The sequence below is a fragment of the Durio zibethinus genome, chromosome 6 (assembly GCF_047325235.1).
Source record: "Durio zibethinus cultivar Kanyao isolate XHJ-2024 chromosome 6, ASM4732523v1, whole genome shotgun sequence".
Classification (NCBI taxonomy): domain Eukaryota; kingdom Viridiplantae; phylum Streptophyta; class Magnoliopsida; order Malvales; family Malvaceae; genus Durio; species Durio zibethinus.
The window spans coordinates 29,060,211-29,077,921 of record NC_143167.1 but is presented as its reverse complement, the minus strand read 5'-3'; positions in this window follow the sequence as shown (position 1 = coordinate 29,077,921).

Genomic DNA, 17,711 nt, shown 5'->3' with positions numbered 1-17,711 from the left:
TCATAATAAAGAAATTTCAAAGTGTTGACAAATAATATTGTGGTTTTTTTCTCAGTCAAAGAAAGCTACACTTGAGAAGCTATGTCCCTCTACCTCTGGGCATATTCCTTAAATGATTCAGTTGCATTCTTTTTCATATTCTACAAAGATAGGTAATCAGGGACTAAATCTATAATATGTCGATATTGATTAATGAAGTCATTGGCAATATCGCTTCAAGAATAACTATGGGTCTTGTCTAACTGAACGTACCACCCAGCAGTAGAGCTTGTAAGGTTATCTTAGAATATATGCATCAATAACTTCTCATTATTAGCATAGGCAACCATTTTTCGATAATAAATGGTAATGTTAGTTTTTAGGTATTTTATACCATCGTACTTTTTGTAGACACCTTACTTCAAAAGTAAATAAAGGATAAAATAATTTAAAAAGAACAAAAAAGATAAAATAAGTGATAAGATTTGGTTTAAAATTCAATTGCTTTTTGAAATTAAAATCCAAATTGAATGGGATAAGATGCTTAGTTTTAAGCTGAGATCTTATCTTCATCACCGTTATTTAATCCATTGACCAACCACAAAAAAAAGGCACTTGACAAAGGAATGAAAGAGGAAGAGGAGCCAATCCTAGCTCTCTCGACCATCCTTAGGCCTCAATTGGAGAACGGTTTCCATCAAGAATAACTTTCATTTTCCATAGTCTCTTACACCCAAAAATCACCTATAACAGAACTCAAAAACCACCACCTTTATTCCTCTCTATCTCAGCTGAATATATTACCTCCATCACCATCATCTAAACCTTTCCCTCTATTGACCATCATCACCATTTTTTAAAGCTAATACCTAAACTAAATCATTACTCTACAGGGCCACTGAAACCACCTTAGCCATAAAATCTTGATAACAGAAACCAAAACCCCTTATAAACCCCATTTTCATCTTCACTATCTTGCTCGAAACCCACACCTACAAATAAAGAATAAGAAAACCAGGCATCAACCTGTACACTAACTATGGAAGCACCAATCCTCTTTAATAATCAATTCTGTTTTCATCATCAGACTTTCGTCGAATAGCCATTTCCTATCAAAAAGAGAATCAGAAACAAAAAAAAAGTCAGAAACAAAAAAATGAAAGAAAAAAAGAGGTTTTTTTGGGGTTTTAGTTTAACAGTCTTCCTAGAGGCTCCGACATTCCAAATTCAACAAAGAGATAAACAAGAGCAAGTGTAAGACCATACCTCAAAACAACGACCATTGAAATAGCAAAACAAATATAGAGGCTGCAACTTTCGAACATAGATCTATGGTGACCTAGACAGCCTTAGAGAAAGTTAACTTGAGTATAAAGGAGAAGAGATTAAGATGAGTTTGTGGTAAAATTTTGAAGTCATTTTGGTGTTGGGTGGATAACAGTATACGGTGGTGGCAACGGTGATCTCCATTGGATTTTGAATTATGGTTGGTAGTGTCCATATTACCTGGAAAGAGAAGAGAGACTATGCGTTAGAAAAAGAAAATTAAAACTGGAAATAAGGAAAAAAGGTTAAAAATAAAATTTTATAGTATTGATAAAATGGTGTCGTTTTAGATAAAAAATTAGGCTCTATTTGACTCGTTTTAAGGATCCGTGTGTTGACCATCGGGTGACCCAATCTCGTCATTCAACCCGACCCAGTCTAACTTCTAGCCACTTTAGCGACCAGCCAAGCCGCTTAGCTTTTGAGCTGATCTTGAATGTAGAGCCAAGCTGTCTTTCTTGAGCTAAGCCGCCAACTTCAATATATATATATTTTCACCTTGCTATTTATTTTTTTCCTTGAATAATCTTTATTCTAAAAATAATAACAAAAAAATAATTTCAAATTTTCAAGAAAAGCTAAAGAATTAATTTTCCTTGAAAATAAAAACTTCAAAAAATAACTTTTAAGGAAAAGTTGAAAGTATCAATTTTTTCTAAAAGTAAAAACTTTAAAATATTTTTTGAAAAAAAGTTGAAAGTATCAATTTTTCTTAAAAATAAAATTTTCAAAAAAGGTATTTTTGAGAAAAAGTTGAAAGTATCAATTTTCTTTTAAAATAATAATTTTGAAAAAGTATTTTGGAGGAAAAGTTGAGTATCAATTTTCCTTAAAAATAAAAATTTTAAAAAAGTTATTTTTGAAGAAAAGTTGAAAGTATCAATTTTTCTTGAAAATAAAAATTTCAAAAAAATATTTTTTTGAGAAAAAATCGAAAGTATCAATTTTTCTTGAAAATAAAATTTTAAAAGAAAGTATTTTTTAGGAAAAGTTGAAAATATCAATTTTTTTAAAAAAATAAAAATTTTAAAATACTTTGAGAAAAAGTTGAAAGTATCAATTTTTCTTGTATAAAGGCATGAATTTTTTTAATAAAATAAAACACAATAATGAAAGAGATCCCTATCAAAGGTTGAAGCATTATTCTTTTTTTTGTTTTTCTATTTTTCTTTCTTGAAAATTTTTTATGTTAAATAATCTGACAACGGAGCCCTTACAAGAGAAATAATAGTTTACTTGTATACTCTTGAGGTGAGAGAATTTTTTTAATTTTTTGCCAAAAGTTTTGATTTCAATTAAGAATAATTTCTAATAATTAATTATTTGGTAAGATTTTTAAGGCTTAATGGATAACATGAAATTGAGTTGGTACCATCTTTTAAATGGGTGTCGTGGAGGTGTTATAACTTTTCTCATACGTAATCACACTATCAGACCTAGTTTTGGCTTTGCAGATATTGAATCAACCTTTTGAAGATGCCTAAGTCAAATTTAAAATTTTTCTTTAAAACAAAATAGATTCAGTTATATGATCAATCGCACAAAAATAAAAAAGATTAGTGGTAACTCTTTAAGTTAATGTCTAGCGATAGGTCCCTAGATCTAGACGTTATGATAGTTTGGCTACTCCACTGGGGAGATATCAAGAGTTAGGCTAGCAAATAAATTTATGTTATCCAAAAGCTTAATAAAATTGAATTTTTTTATAAATATTTTTTATTCATTCATTCAATTTATTTATTTTGCTAATTATGTCATTTATATGCATGTACATCACTGAGCTCTATACCCAACCTCTGTCCCTCTAGAAGGGTAAGGTACCTATATTTTTATGAGCTTTTAATGTTTTCGTAGTGGCTAGTAAAATACTTTCACTCAAATTGAACCATTTTTACTTATAGCCTGTAATGGGCAAAGATTGAAATACCTTACTAGTCTGTGATGGACAAGGACGTAAGGAACAATTTGAGAACCTTTAGACTATCAACCTTAAAAATCACATATAGTGACCATAAAGAACCTAACATGTAGTTAGAGCCTTACCTTTTTCTTTTGTAGAAAAAACCAATAGTTAAGTTACATTTTTGTAATGATTGATTTTTCTTGTGTGGAAATTAACTTTTGTACATGTCAGGTTGCATGAAATCGTGTAAAAGTGCATGCTAGTTACCTTTTTTTTCCCTTTCATTTATTTTACTTTCGGTTAAAGCAAAATAACATTAGGTTTTTTGCATTCATTTCGCATGTGTTAACTTAAAATCTTAGTGGTTGCATATTAAGATTATAGTCCTTCTTTCATGACATAAGCATGTAGTAATACAAACATTTTATTTTGTGGTAATCAAAGGTTCAAAGATAGCTCAACCATCGAAGACTCCTATCCAACTTACCCATCGTCCATACAATATTCGATCGCGAGCAAAGCAAATGAAACAAGAGCAAAATAGCCATATGGATAAGATTGAAAAAGCCCAATAGGAGATAAAAGGAGAATTAGCAAAAATGATGAAGATGCTAAAGAAATTAGATAAAGGCAAAATAGTAAAAGAGACCCCAAATTTAAATAAGAAACAGGATATTGTGGATCCTCTACACTTTTCTAGGTTTGGCCCTAATCAAGGCCAATCTTCTCAAAATACACAGGCCCCACAGATGTCATTTTTTGATGCATATCCTGAAGTGCCATTTTATAGCTACACTAACCTTACCTTTGGGGCACAAATGTATGATCCAATCGAGGTTCTTGATTTTAATGATTTTAAAGAGAAAGTGAGATTAAAGATGAAGACTTCTAAGGTAATGGAAGACTCATGCATGCAATAAATGAACTTTTTAAAAAAAAGAGAGTGAACAATCAAAGAAATGGATTATTTTGGCTCTATAGATGTAGCTAAACTATGTTTAGTTCCAAATGTAGTTATCTCACCAAAATTTAAAGTCACAAAATTTAAAAAATATGATGAGACCAAATGCCCAGTAACTCATGTTACTATGTATTGTTGCAAGATAGCCACCTATGCTCATGATAAGAAATTACTGATGCATGTATTTCAAGATAGTCTTATTAGCTCAACTACGAGGTGGTATGTCCACTTAGACCAAACTTATATCTATTCCTAGAATGATTTGGCAAAGGCATTCATCATCTAATACTGACACATTATAGACTTAGCTTCAGATCATCTATCTCTACAAAGTATGAAAAAAAACTTTTTGAAAGCTTTAAAAAGTATGCACAAAGATGAAGAGATATAGCTGCTCACCACCTCTCACAAAAAAAAATGATTTTATTTATGAGTACTTTGAAGCCTCCATATTATGAGAAAATGATTGGGAATGCCACCAAGAATTTTACCAGTATAGTAATCTTCAAAGAATTGATAGAGAATGTCATTAAGAGTGACAAACTTGAACAAAAAGAAACCTTTAGTACAAAAAAAAATGGGATGTCTAAGAGAAAAAAAAGTGAAGCTTAAGCTATGAATTTTGAAAGATAATAGTTAAAAAGTTATACCCCATACTATAGTTAGTATATCCTACCTATTATGTAGCCATTAATCATGTTACACCAGTCTCTTACTATCATGCTCCACACCTAGTTTTTCGACCAACTTTTCAAACATTTGCATATGGGCCTGGTTCTATTACTACATCAGCTTCAATGTCTAATAACCAAGCGATGGTTCTAAGAGATCTTGAAATAACCAAAAAAGGACCCACATTGACCCTATCCCTATAACTTACACTGAGTTATTTCCAGAACTGGTTAAAAATAACTTAGTATCTCTAGTTATTCTAGAATCATTAAAGCCATCTTATCCTCAATGGTATGATACTAATGCCACATGTGATTACCATAATGGAAATGTGGGTCATTCTATAGAAACTTGCCTTACCTTCAAGCATAAAGTGCAAAGTTTGATCCGAAAAGGCTTAGTAAGCTTCAACAAATCAAAAAAATTAAATGGTAGTAAAAACCCTTTACTTGATCACATAGGGGCATAGTCTTGGAAAAAAACAAGGATGTTGATATTGGTTGAAAGTTACTTGGATTTCTTTTAGAATAATGCTAAGATTTTTTTTCTGTAATAAGAATTTATTTTTTATTATTTTAATAAAAGGCAAGTTGATGCATTTCATTACATTTTCTCTTTCACCCAAGTCATTATTTTTTGTTACCTTTCAATCCATTTTATTCAAATTCTCAAATTCCAAATGGTGAATGTTTGGATAATTGTAAACAATAATTCTGGGATTTAATTTTGAAAACTCATTCATATTGATCTGTGAAGACTATTTGAGCAAAAAAAAAGGTAATCTGTGAGTAGATATCATTCATGAAAAATAGACATGTATTGAAGGCATCTAATCAGTTTATCTTTATTCAAAATATGGTATTCAAAAAAGGCATTCACATTCAAGATGAAAACGACCGTCTTTCTTTTACCATTCATAAAAATAAAATCATCCATAACTACATTTTTTGAGCCTATTATGATTTTTTTCTAAAAAACCCTAATCAAGGATCACTCTCCACACCAGAGGATAAATTTTGGAAAAAACCTACTTGAAAAAAAAAGTAAAAGATCACAAAATATCTCAAAGATAGGGAGTGAAAAGAAAGAAAAACCCCTTATTAAAAAAATGTCACAAATGATTTACGGCAAAATAGTGAGAATCTTTTTGTAAGGAATAAGATGAATAAAAAAGAAAATGTAGTGAAATGATGTGGAATGGAGCAAAATGTCAAGTTGCATCACATGATGGGAAATGATCTTTTGGTTTGAACCCTTTAAACATTGTCTTGAGCTTATTTTATCCATTTCTTTCATGACCCTTCATCATAGCCTACATCATAACCTTTAAAAGTCTATTTTGATTGAATGTGAATGTTTGAATTGAATGATCATATATTGAATTAAGGCATGGTTGTGATAGAATAATGAAATTATGCTAGGTTCTTATGTTTTAGAGATTGATGTTTGGGGGGTACTAATACTGGATAAAGTGAAAAAATGAAATAAGAAAAAAATAAAAAATAAAAAAAATGAAAAAAATGAAAAAAAAAAAGAGAAAAAAAAACTCAAATTGAAAATCCAAAAGGGTGATTTGGGTAAAAAAAAAAAAGATCTGTGCTGAAAACTAGAAGGATGGTCCAATATACAGAAGGTTAATGTTATCTAAAAATCCTCTAAAACTGAGGCAAAGTATGAGAGTTCAAAATGATTTTGAAAGTCAATGAAATTAGTTTTTGAAAAAGAACCCTAGATTAATGTTAAAATTGGTCTAAATATTCATTATTTGGATATTGTTATACCATTCAAACTTACCCTAGTGACATGTTTTGAATTTGTTCCTTGATCTATTTATTTTTGTATCAAACTTATTCTTGTATTGATTTTTTTTTCTCTCAATTCACTTTACCCTTACGCATTTTGACTTTCCCAGAATAAATCAAAAAAATATATGATTGCATTTTATTTGTCATGAATTAAAATAATAATAAATGAATGACAATATCCGTAAAGATTCATGCATTCCTTTGAAAAGAAATCTAAGATGACAAAGGTAAAAAAATGAAAAAGATGAAAGAAGGCTGAGAAGTTGATTTGAGAAGGCAAATGTGATACCCAAGTGGTGAATATGATGATGGATCAACTAATATAATAAGTGTGTTGTGACTAAACGCTGGAAATAACATAGATCAATTAACGAAATAGGTGAATTAATGCTAAATATGTATTGCTTGGAAGTTAAAAATAAAATATAAGATGGTGGAATCTTGAGAACCTTATTACCATAATTATTTAGAATGTCATGGTATTGATTTTAATGACATTTGCATTTCATTGCATTTGCATCATGGTTTAGTCATGCATCTGCATTATATAGTGAACTGAATCATGGTTTAGAGTATGGCATCTACATTATTGTGAGAATTTGGGTTGTTGCATTTGCATCATTGAGAAGGCATTTGCATCATTATCATACAAAATTTTGACTTTGGTAGGAGAAGTTTGAAATTTTGAAACCTCAACTAAGGAAAACTTTTCATGATTAGATTGTTTATGAGGAAAACATTCAAAAGTTTAAAAATTGTGAAATTGTGAAACCTTTTGAAAAAAGATTTTCAATGTTGAGGATGATTTGTGAGACCTCCAAGCATAATCTCTAAGAATTTTCAAATGAGAATCTTTGAGTTTCAAATGAGGATCTTTGAGTTTTTAGTGAAAATCTTAAATTTTTTTTTATGTAAATCCTTAAAGTTTTTGAATTAGAATCCTTGAAATTTCAAATGAAATGCTAGAATTTTTGAATGAAAATCTTTGAAAATCTAGTTGTAAATCTCTAGAAGTATTTTGAATGCAAATATTTGAATTCTATGAATCTTCAATTCTTGTGAACCGAAAAATCTTACAAATATAAAATTTTTGTGAACTATAAATTCTTGCAAATCTCTAATCCAATTCTTGCGAATTTGAAAGTCTTGCGAATTTTTAATTTTTACAAATCTCTAAATCTTGTGAATCTCAAATTCAATTCTTACGAATCTGAAAGTCTTGTGAATTTCCAATTCTTGCAAATATGAAAATCTTACGAATCTCTAATTTTCATGAATTTTTAATTCTTGCGAATCTTCAATTCTTGTAAATCTCCAATTCTTGCGAATATGAAAATTCTTGCAAAATTTTGAATCCTATGAATACTTGAATTGCAAACCTTTGAATTTCAAATTTGCGATTATTTTTTTAAACTCAAATTGTGAATCTTTGAGTTTTAACTTGTATTGTGAATTTTTTATTATGAAATTTTCAAATGCTTCAAATCGTGAACTTTTAAAGTTTTAAAATTTTGTAATTGTTGTAAAGTCAGACTTCGATTCAATTCAGGTCATTTTGTTTTAATTTTGGCTTATGTTATATCCTCTTTGATTAAATCTAAGTTACTTATTTCAGACTCCAGTTCTATCCAGGTCATTTTGTTTTGGATTTTGACCTATGCTAGATCTTTTTTTGGTTTAGTTCAAGTTAATTATTTTAGACTTTAGTTCTATCTAGGTTATTTTGTTTTAGATTTGGCTTATGCCAAATCTTTCTTTAGTTCAATACAAGTTAATTATTTCAGACTTTGGTTCTATCTATGTCATTTTATTTTAGATTTTAATCTATGTCAGATCCTTCTTTGGTTCAGTCTAAGTTATTTATCTTAGACTTTGGTTCCATCCAGGTCATTGTTTTGGATTTTGACCTATGCCAGATCCATCTTCAGGTCATTCCATTTTTAAATTCGATTCAATCTACACCAAAGTGTTTTTTTTCTTAAATAAGGCCGTGATGGTTGTTTACATCTTTGTATAATCTCTGTTTCACAAAAAATATGTAAAGAGGGACAACTGTAGACACCTTACTCTAAAAGTAAATAAAATGATAAAATAATTTTTTAAAAAATAGAAAAGATAAAACAGGTGATAGATTTGGTTTAAAATTCAATTGCTTTTTAAAATTAAAATCCAGATTGAATGGGATATGATGTTTAGTTTTAAACTGAGATCCTATCCTCATCACCATTATTTAATCAATTGGCAAACCACTAAAAAAAAAAATACTTGACAGAGGAAATGAAGGGAATGCGAAGCCAAACATAGCTCTCTCGATTATCTTCAGGCCTCAATCAGAGAACGGTCTCCATCAAGAATAGCCTTCATTTTCCATAGTCTCTTATACCCAAAAATCACCCATAATAGAACTTAAAAACCACCACCTCTGCCCCTCTTTATCTCAGTCGAATATATTACCTCCACCATCATCATCTAAACCTTTCCTTCTATTGACCATCATCACCATTTTTTAAAGCTAATACCTAAACTGAATCACTACTCTACAGGGCCACTAAAACCACCTTAGCCATAAAATCCTAATAACAGGAATCGAAACCCATTATGAACCCCATTTTCATCTTCACTATCCTGTTTGAAACCCATATTTATAAATAGAAAACAATGAAACCAAACATCAACCTATGCGCTGATGGTGAAAGCTTTAATCCTCATTAACAACTGATATTGTCTTCATCATCAGCCTCTCATCGAATAGCCATCTTCTCTCAAAAGAGAATCAGATACAAAAAAAAAAGTCAAAAATGAAAAAGTGAAAAGAAGAAAGAAGTTTTATGAAGTTTTAGTTTAACAGTCTTTCTAGAGGTTTCGACGTTCCAAATTCAATGAAGAGATAGATAATAGCAAATGTAAGACCATACCTTGAAGTAGCAGCCATTGAAGTAGCAGAGTAAAGATAAAGGTTGTAATTTTCAAACATAGATCTACAACGACCTAGATAATTTTAGAAGAAGTCAACTAGAGTGTAAAAGAGAAGAGATCGAGATAAGTTTGTGGTAAAATTTTAAAGTGGTTTTGGTGTCGATGGAAGGCAGTATACGACAGTGGCAACAATGACCTCCATCGAATTCTGGGTTCTAACTGACAGTGTTCATATTACATGGAAAAAGAAGAGAGACTATGTGTTAGAGAAATAAGAGTAAAACTAAAAATAAGAAAAAAAAGGCCTAAAAGAGAATTTTATAGTATTGGTAAAACGATGTCATTTTAGATAAAAGATTGGGTTCTATTTGAACTGTTTTAAGGATCCGCGAGTCGACCATCGGGTGACCCAATCCTGTTGTTCAACCTGACCTAGTCCAACTCCTAGCCATTCTAGCGGCCAGTCGAGCCACTCAACTTTTGAGTTGATCTTAAGTGTGGAGCCAAGTTGTCTTTCTTAAGCTAAGCCACCAACTTCGGTATATATATATATATTCACCTTGCTATTTATTTTTTTCCTTGAATAATCTTTATTATAAAAAAATAATAATAAAATAATTTCAAATTTTCAAGAAATGCGAAAGAATTAATTTTTCTTAAAAATAAAAACTTCAAAAAATATTTTTTAAGTAAAAGTTGAAAGTATCAATTTGTTTTAAAAATAAAAACTTTAAAAATAATTTTTGAGAAAAAGTTGAAAGTATCAATTTTTTTTTTTAAATAAAAATTTCAAAAAAGGTATTTTTGAGGACAAGTTGAAAGTATCAATTTTTTTTTAAAAATAACAATTTAAAAAAAGTATTTTGGAAGAAAAGTTAAAAGTATCAATTTTTTTTGAAAATGAAAATTTTGAAAAGGGTATTTTTGAGAAAAAGTTGAAAGTATCAATTTTCCTTGAAAATAAAAATTTTAACAAAGTATTTTTTTGAGAAAAAATTAAAAGTATCAATTTTCTTTGAAAATAAAAATTTTAAAAGAAGGTATTTTTGAAAAAAAGTTGAAAGTATCAATTTTTTCTTGAAAATAAAATTTTCAAAATGCTTTAAGAAAAAGTTGAAAGTATCAAATTTTTTTTATATAAAGGCAGGAATTTTTTAAGAAAATAAAACAAAATAATGAAAGAGATCCCTATCAATGTTGATGCATTATTTTTTTTTTGTTTTTCTTTTTTCCTTTCTTGAAATTTTTTTTATGTTAAATAATTCAACGACGGAGCCCTTGTAAGAGAAATAATAGTTTTTTTGTATACTCTTAAGATGAGAGAATTTGCTTAATTTTTTACTAAAAACATTGGAGTCAATTAAGAATAATTTTTAATAATTAATTACTTAGTAAGATTTTTAAAGCTTAATGGATAATATGAAATCGAGCTGGCACCATCCTTTAGATATGTGTCATGGGGTATTGTAACCTTTCTTACACGTAATCGTACTCTCGGGCCTAGTTCTGGCTTCGTAGACATTGAGTTTACCTTTTGAAGATGCTTAAGTCAAACTTAAGATTTTTTTTTAAAGCAAAATAGATTTAATTAGGTGATCAATTGCACCTAAGTAAAAATTATTGATGGCAACTTTTTAAGTCAATGTCTAGTAATAGGTCATCGAATCTAAACGTTATGATAATTTTCAAACTTTGAAATCTTGATTTTGGAAGAATAACCACATATGAGACTAAATAGAGCCTAGCAACATCATCGAACCATAAAAATCGATGCCTTCTATGGCTCACAACCTTTCTTCTAATAAGTTTATTTTCTGTTCAGCTTTTAATGTGTCTTTCTCCTTAAGCCTCAATTTTTTTTCCTCATTTGGATCATCTAAGTTAGGGATTGGTATTGGTTCTACTGCTTTTGAGTAAAGACATGATTTACATAACTCTGGTACTGTAGTAGATTTGAAGCTAATGGCATTTTAGAGTATGCATACCCTACAACGTATGTGAACTGTTATGGCGATCCAAAGTGGACTAGGCTTGATGTGACCCAAAACCAGAAGGATATACAAGGTCAGTCAACTTTTGTGATGGATAATCTTGTTTGCTAGTATTCCCTTCTATGCTTTTTCCTTTGTTTAACTTATTTAAGGCCTCCAAAATCTTATTCAACTTTTTTTTTAGCTTCTCTTAAGCTTTCTCTATCCTTTCGAGATTATTAAAATTTTCTTGTTTTATTTGTCTAGCTTGAGCTCTTGTATTATATCGGTGAGTTGATTATATGAGATTTTTGGTTGGTGAAGCTATCTTTGAACCTTGAATACCATAATTATGATAAAAAATGATATGCTATGCTTTTTGTTTATTGCATTGATCCATAAATGGAATATACATTTTCATGGATGAAATCTAATATGAAAATGATGCAAATGCACAATGTTACATATGACAATGAAAATGATGCATGATATGATAATGCAAATGCTATTTGAAATAATGCAAATGCATAAAGTTAAACAAACTGGTTAGATCACAAACTGTTCCTTCTTGTGTCCTAACTTCGGGTTACATCTATCACTGGGTAGGGAGGGCTCTATCTTAGGGTTGGCCTCTTAAGTATATATTATATGCAGAGTTAAGTGATTTTGACCACTAAAGGTTTCTAAATTATTTCTTACATCATTGTCCGTTACAAACTAGTAAGGCATTCTAATCTTCACCCATCACAGGCTACTAATAGAAATGATTCAATTTGAGTGAGAGTATTTCGTTAGTCATTACGGATGTTATCATCTCACGAGAGTATAGGTACTTTACTTTCTCTTTGAAAAGGGATGGAGCCCGGGTATAAAGTTCATGTAATACAAATGTAGGTGATAGTGTGTGTGAAGGAACATATAACTTTCATGCCTCAAAAATAAAAGACAAAAAAAACAAAAACGCTAGTAAACAGATGACACAAATCATTACAATTTAAAACCATTAGATCAAATGATAGGATAAATTTAAAAGTTTATGGCTTAACTCTCTATGGCAATCCCCAGTGAAGTTGTCAAACTGTCATAACATATAGATTCATAAATCTATAGCTAAACTTAACAAAAGAAGTTACCACCAATCTTTTTTAACTATGTGTTATTAGCCACCTAATGAATCTATCTTTTTAAGATACTCTTAAGCTTGATTAAGGGTTCCTAAAAGAATAAGTTCAGGTTTACAAACCAGAATAAGATTTGGGAGTTCGGTTATATATGGAGAGGTTATAGCACCTCTATATACCTATCTAAAGAATGGTACCATATTATTTTAAATTTATCTTAAGGTCTCAATTCTAATGGTCTTAAATTTTAATATTTAAATATCAAAAATAATTTTTAAATTTTCTTTAACAATATCGTAAAATTTTGAAAAATATTTTCTCACCTCGAAAGTATTCAAGAATCACATTTATTTTCTTGAAGAGACTCCGTCATCAGAAAAACATTTAATTAATTTTATCTTTGGTTTTTTGTCGAAAATATATCTAATTATTCCACCATTTGAGCCAAATTAGAAATATCTTTTCTTTTGAATTTCTAAATTCTCCACCATTTGGGCCTATTAAAATTTTTTTTTTATTTTTTGAAAAGAAGATAATATGACAACTATTTTTTATTGAAATTTCATTTAAATTCTTCTACTATTTAGGACAAATTTAAAGAAATTTCTCACATAGAGATTTCTTAAGAAATTTACAATTTGAAATTTATAAGAATTTCATTATTGGATAATTGTCAAATATTTTCAACAAAAAAAAATTATTTAGAAAAGAATACAATTACTTTTATTAAAATTTTATCTAAATTATTTCACAATTTAAGACAAATTACCTAGAGATTTTTTAAAAATTTACCATTTGAAATTTCAAAAAATCTCATCCTTGAGTAATTTGTATTTAATTCCAAATTTTTTATTAATATTTTCATTTTTTTATTATTTTTATTTTTTTGTTTGAAAATAAATATTAATTATTGTTATTGAAACTTTATCTAAATTATTCTACCTTTTGAGACAAATTTAAATAAAATTTCTCACCTAAGAATTTTATAGAAATTTACCATTTAAAATTTCAAATTATTTCATCATTGGATAATTATTATTTATTCTAAAAAATTTTACATTTTTTTTATTTTTTAAAAATTTACTCATGCAAAAATACTTTAAAAATAAATAATCAAATAAGATAACCAAATAAATAAATAAAATAAAATAAATACAAAATTAATATTATTATATATTTTATCAATATCAAATATAAAAATACTTTTTAAGAATTATACATAAAATAAAGTAACTAAATAATCAGATAAAGAATTATGAACTAAGAAAAATTAGGAAAATTACCAAAGTTTGACTAAAATGAAGTCCTGGAAAGTCTTCAAATCAATTCAAGCTTTATCAAATCACTCTACTTTCCTTATTTTTTCACTTACCCTTCTACATGGTTTCTCTTTTAAGCAAAATATCCTCATTTTTTATTATTTCCAACACCTTCTTCTCCCTCTATCTCTCAGCACTGCCGTGTGCTTTTTCCTCTCTATATCTCTCCCTTAGATCTGTGTTTCTACGTGATTCTCTCTTTTTTTATGTATTTTTTATCTATTTAGGAGTATCTATTTATAGAGTTTTGATCCAAAAAATCTTATACTTAATAAAATTTCATTCTCTTTTAATTTCGACTTCAATCTTTAAATTCAATTTAAATTTCTCACATACAATCTTACACAAATTCAACTTACCAAAGTTTTATTTTTTTTTTAATTATTTATTTAATCAACAAGAATCAGATTAAATAGAACTTCGGATAGATTGGGATGTTTATAGAATCCAAACATCTTCACATATGATTATGAATGTGGAAAGAAGGAAACGTTATCTTCTGCTATATGAAACGAAAAGCTTTTAAACTTGATTAAATTTATTATTGAGTTCCTTTTTTTTCTTTTATTGCAATAAATTGAATTCTTATATAATTATTTACGTTAAATTAAGTTTTTATGTGGATGAAAATATTAACGGTGTTAATCTTTTTTACTAACTAAGAAATACAAGGCGGATTAAATTTTGCCATGCATGCGGCAAAAGTTGACAAGCTTGACCCCACGCACAAGCGCTGGAGACACCATCTGCCCATGCCTTGGTTGCATCAGATGCAATCTGCCGGTTAAGCGTCTCTTGCTCGTGTTTTGCTAGCTTTGCGCTAGCTAGCGAAACCAAAAAAAAAAAAAAAACAATGTATAGAAGGGCTTGGCATTAGTTAATTTACAGCAAGATTAGCTTAGTAGGGGTTAGCCTCTCCCATTAGGTGGCTAATGGGCCAGTTTTGCAGGTGTGCATGCATCCACCGATTGTGATGTCTTGGCTGGTCAAGCTTCTCAGGCTCATCACAATCCCTTTTTTTTTCCCCCTAAATCATAGTCCTTATCATCTTGAATCGGATAACAAATGCTTGAATGTATTGAGAATGCGCTTTGAAAGTTTCATCTGCCTACTGAGAATAGACATTCAACGTTTATAGCTGAATGATTATGTGCAGCTCCCCCTTGCAATCTTTTGCCTTTGTGACTTCCATTATTTCTCACATCTCTTTTCATCTACAACCCTATTCTCAATCAAAAATAGTACTTTGCTTTGCCTGATTACAAAGGCAAAAGCTTAGCAAAATATAATCTTTTTTTATCAGTTTGATATAGGGAAAATTATAGTCATGTTTTGCTTAAGATGTCATATTTTCGTCATGAACTTAGGGTCAAATAATGTTCAATACATTTGGCTGGCACCCCATCCATTACCTAGAAACGACGGACGGCCATAGTTTAAAGTCTCAACTTGTAACTTGGAAGGGCGTGGCTCTACTCTACGTACAGTCTACTACTGCCTGGCCGACTGTTCAAAATTTGGCAACTTGACCCCAACAAAAGGACAGAGTCGGCTAGCCGGATAAGGACACTGCAGCTGGACACAGACGAAGACATACCCTTAACAAATTTCTCTAGAGACTCCGCGTTTCTACTTTCTACGTACCCCACATGTTTGTCGCGTGCACTAACGGTAAAGCTCGACAGCTGAATTGAGGAAGGAAAGTAGGAAACCACCTTTTCTTCTAAAAACCTCCACTCCAAGCTTTTGGAGCGTTTCCAGCGTTCAAACAATGTTGCATATCAACGTTTACAATGAGTCGATTATATATGTCCATTTTCACCTATTCGATGTATATTATATATTGACAAATATGCGAAGCAAAGGCAGACAATTTGCGTACAAATATTGGTCTCTAGGTATGCATTTTTGTTTCAAAGAAAGATATTAATCATGAATGATATGTGTTCTAAACTTCTAGTTACAGCTTTGTCTTCCTTGACAAATTTCCATCTTTGTATTAACCGAAATGGTCAAAATTAAGCCTAAGAAGGAACAATCATCCTTTAATGAAAAAAACAAAAACAAAAACAAAATTCAAGAACCAAAAAGGAAAAATATTATAGTTAAGTATTTGTGGTCTTGGAAAAATACCTTAATAAATCTAAAACTTAATTTAGTTGTTTCATGCATTTATTTTTAAAAGGTAACTTCCAATAAATTTAGGGTTATAATCTCATCATTTATATTGTTTCTTTTATTATCAAGCTGGGATGACTTCTTGTGTTCAAAATAATTCTAACAATTAAAATTTTTTATATAAAAAAGATTGCAACTTGAAAATAACAAAAAGAGATTGTAAGTTTGAATATCAAATACATTATCTTTATATAACATGATTGTATAAATTAATTAATATGATTGTATAAACTAATTAAGTGAAATTTTGAATCTGCATTTATTGAATTCAAGTTTAAAATAATTGAACCAATTGAGTTTGAAGCTTATAGTGAACAGAATGAGTAATGACATTTTTAATTTATTTGCTGAATTTTTAATTAGCATTTATTAAGCTATATTATGGATTAATATAGAGCCTTTCCTTTTGCCTTCTTTTTGTTTCAAGGCTAGCCATATAACTTGTAAGTTGTGTTGCGGATGAAGTGGAACTGCTTGACTTAAATTTTGGTAATTGGTACAGTCAATCCATAATTCTAGATAAAAAAAAAATTGAAGTTTAGACAAATATAAAAATAATTGCATTTGACAATATGTAAACTAGTTTGGATGTCCTTGTTATGAAAATAACCTATTATTTTTATTAAAAACGTTATAATAAGAAGATAAAAAAATTACACAGAGCAAAATTTAAATTTAAATTTATTTAATGTTTTTTTACTATATAAATCAATTCAATTAAATTTCATATTTTATTTAATTATTTTTTTCATATCCTAAGTGTTTTTTCCAAAGGTTTTTTCCTTCAAGACCAATTTCCTACGTAATGCTAATTTGGTATGATACTAATTGCTCTTATTAGTCAAATAAAAATAAAATAATTTGATTATTACCGAATAAAATAATTGTAAAAATATTAAAAGAGTTTTTGAATCTTGATATATTATAATAAATACATTTTTATTAAGGATAACAAAATAATTTATATTTGACAGATTTTTATTTGAATCAATCTAAGAAGGTAAATTTTTTTTTATTGAAATCAAAGTTCTAGTTCGGGCTGGATTTTTTTTTTTTTTTTTATGTCGGATTTGGGTTAAAATCAAATTTTAGATTACATCATCTTGACTTAGATATATATAAAAAATATATTTATTATTTACTATTAAATTTATATTTATATATTATATTAATCAAATTATTATTTAATATTTTAATTTAAAAATATTATTTTTATATATAATTAAAATATGATTTATATCAAAAAAATAATATTTTATAAATATTATATTAAATTAAAATTATAAATTAATTTCAAATTATATTTATTAAAGTTATAAATATACAAACGAGATCTAATATTAAAAAATAATATTTTAGTATTAAATGAAATCAAATTCAAATATAAATAAATATTAAAGGGGGGATTAAAGTCGAGCGAAAATTCATCTCGACTCATTATTATCCCTACTTTTTATAGCACAAACTATTATGATAATAAATAAATAAATCAATAAATAAGTTAAAAACAACGAGGGTAAAATAGTCAAATGATGTGTCATAATCCACAACCCATCCTAGT